Genomic DNA, 3,516 nt, shown 5'->3' on the forward strand with positions numbered 1-3,516 from the left:
GCCGCCGCGAGCCAATGGATGAGCGAGCCCTCCAGCCTCGCCCCGCCTCCTCGCCGTCACAGCCAATCGCCGGGCGGACGCTTCTCCGGCGGCGGACGTGCGTGCGTTCGCACCGCCCCTCGGCCAATCAGACGAGCTCTCCGTCCTCGGGAGCGCTCGTGCTCTCCAGCCAATCAACAGCCGGCGAGGCTTCGCGCGCTCCCGTCTGCGGCGCAGGCGCAGTGAGCTGTGAGAGCTGCTCCTCAGGGCGCTGAGGGGACTTGGAGATGAGATTTCGACGTGCTGAGCTCAGCGCGGGGCTGGAAGGGACCTCAGGGATCATGAAGCTCCAGTCCCTGCTGCTGGCAGGGCCACCACCTCCACATTTCATACCAGCCCAGGCTGCCCCATCCAACCTGGCCTTGAACACCTCCAGGAATGGACTGGGCATCCACAGCCTCTCTGGGCAGCTGTTCCAGCACCTCACCACTCTCTCTGTAAAGAACTTCCCTGACATCCAGTCTAAACCACAGAGACCCCAGGAGAGGGAGCAGCCCATCGGCCATGAGATCTCACCGGCACTGAGGCAGCAAACTACAAGCAGAGCCATTCCAGGGGAAGACTCAAAGAGGAATGGTGCAAAATATGGACAGATGGCTGTCAGAAAAGTGAGGTACAAAATCACAGCACTACAAGAGCCTTAGTGGAGAAGATTAACTCTGCCCTGGTGAAAATAACTCTGCCTCAGTGAAAACCAGAACGGGGCAACGTGTGCTTAAAATTCATTTACAGCTTTTCAAGTCTGAAAATGGTCTTTCTGTTCAGCTTGAGGTGGAGTTAACAGTGAAGCCATTTGGAAAAAAGCTCTATCCTTCACCTCTACAACAAGTGCACTTCTGCATTTACGCATTCGTGCACTTGAGCTCCCACAACCCCAGTGCCCAGTGTTCAGAAGTCTGTAGGCTGAGTCTAAATTCATTTGGCTGTAACGAGATCAGCCCAAAAGAAGCACAAGCAAAAGATAAGGGTGAGAATACATACATACATGTAGATAGATGTACCTCCAGCTGTGTGTCCCGAGCTGCTCCTCCATCTCACAAACGTATCCCCACTTAACAGCCAACACAGCAACTGAGATAAAGCAGAAGCTGAGATCAGGAGAGAGGAACAGCCTCCTTTTTGTTCCTTTCTGGTGTGACAAGATAATTACCTTGCTTGAGCCATGGGTGTGCTTCTTCTCTATATTTAGACATTGATTCTGCAGCGTTTCTTTCACTCACAAGTTTTGGATGTTTTTTTTTTTTTAATTGCAAATTGGCAGAGAACAAAACAAACCAGATGATGATTATTAAACTGAAAGCGTTCAGTTAAAACAGAGATGAAATGTCCAAATGTAACAGGATGGCCTCTGTACAGCTCCCTCCCAGGGCACTTAGCACAGCAGATTCATTACTCTGAAGAGCTGCATGGAGAGCTGGTGGAAAACCAATGTAGGAAAGTACGGACTGCTTAGGAAATGGGCACTCATTGGTGATAACTAGATAGGAGCAATAGCATTTCTAGGGACCTTTCACAGAATTACACAGAATGGCCCAGGTTGTAAGGGACCTCAAGGCCTGCCACACGCATGGCCACCACCCTCCCCATTTAATACCAGCCTAGTCTGCCAGGGCCCCATCCGACCTGGCCTTGAACACCTCCAGGGACGGGGCATCCACAGCCTCTCTGGGCAGCAACCTTTGATACTTAGATTTTGGGCTGCACTGCTTCCTAACTGTGGGTTGTGACCATCCCCTCCCTTCCCAAGTGGGGCTAATAAAGGCTTACAGATTTATTTATTCTTTTAATAAAAAAATACAGCAACTAATTAATTACATGAAGTAAAGCAGAGAAGACAAACCTCGAGAAGCAACCTGGTGTAGTGGGAGGTGTCCCTGCCTGTAGCAGGGGGTTGGAACTGGATGATGCCCAAGGAGGCTGTGGATGCCCCATCCCTGCAGGCATTCAAGGCCAGGCTGGATGTGGCTCTGGGCAGCCTGGTCTGCTGGTTGGTGACCCTGCAAATAGCAAGGGGTTGAAACCAGATGAGCGTTGTGGTCCTTTTCAACCCAGGTCATTCTATGATTTTATGATTCTATGATCTTAAAAGTCCCTTCCAACCCTGTGGGACTGAGATGGTACAGTAATAATGAGATATAACCATTAAAGATCAAAACAAAACAGATGGAAAAGCGGTGCTGATGACGTGATATCACCACTAACGCAGACAAGTCAATGAAAAGTGTAATTTAAATTGCTCATAAAAAATGCCTGGACTCTAAAAGTCTTTTCTTTAGGATAACAGGTCCACAAAATGCTTCCTAAAGCACTAAGCCCAATGCTTTGGTGGAGATGCACTGTGATACCCTTTGTAGCTTCTGTTCTTTGACTTGCACTTTTTGGCTTCTTTGTTACCTGTCCTTTCCTGGTCACCTCAAAGTCCTTCAGCACATCTGTTCCAGTTTGAAGCAGTCATTCTTGAAGGCAGGGGAGCAAAGGCACAAACAGTAAGTGCCTCATTGCCATGCACTGATTTTCTCTCTGCTAGCAATACACAAACTGGACTTTTTGTTTTTCCTTCCCCATAGCTAAATCACACTGACAGCTTATAATTACAAGATATTATTAATTAGTATGTCAAGGTCCTGCTCATCCTCTTAGCTCCAGTTACTGAGCACCCACTCCTGGAGCAGCAGGTTGTGTTGTTGCCCCCAGACACCTTCGTGTGCAGTTGGGCTTCATTTTCAGTTGCAGATAACCAATTTTGTCTGTGTGCACATTGCTGAGATTTCCTAAATCTGTGTTATCAGTTCATTTTCTAGGGATATTCCTGACTTTTGGTGCTGATAAAAATCTTCAAGATTCATGGACTGACTGAGACACTTCAGTAGAATCCTCCATCCAAACTGATCTCCTGCTTCAGGCCTATCCATATTAAGAGCCTTTAAACCAGTTCTTTATTTTATATTCATCTTCTCAAGCTTTGCTACCAGTTTGCCACATAATTTCCTGTACCATTTGTATTACTGAAGATACACCTTACTTTTTCTGAGCAGAAAACTACTTACACTGGATTAGTCTGCACAAACCTTAGGCAAAATTGTGTTGCTTCTTCTCCCAGTAGATGTTACTTCAAAACTTCCAGTGCCTTGCATAGAGAATTTAAGAGTTGGAAGGGACCTCTGAAGGCCATCCAGTCCAACTCCCCTGCAATGAACAGGGACACCACAGCTAGGACAGGTTGCCCAACACCTGATCCAGCCTGACCTTTAAAGTCTCCAGGGATGGGGCATCAACCACAATATTAAGTATTCTGTTCCAGAGCCTCTCCATCCTCACTGCAAAAGGCTTTATCCTTATATCTAACCTTGTAATATCTCCGTGAGAAGCAGTCCCAGGCTTCCTATGCGTTCCCAGGCACCTCAGTCCCATTGACTGCATTGAGTTTTTAAGTGATTCCAGTTTTAAGAAATGTAGTTCACTGCTGTTCGTGGGGGT

This window comes from Meleagris gallopavo, chromosome 2 (genome assembly GCF_000146605.3).
Source record: "Meleagris gallopavo isolate NT-WF06-2002-E0010 breed Aviagen turkey brand Nicholas breeding stock chromosome 2, Turkey_5.1, whole genome shotgun sequence".
NCBI lineage: Eukaryota > Metazoa > Chordata > Aves > Galliformes > Phasianidae > Meleagris > Meleagris gallopavo.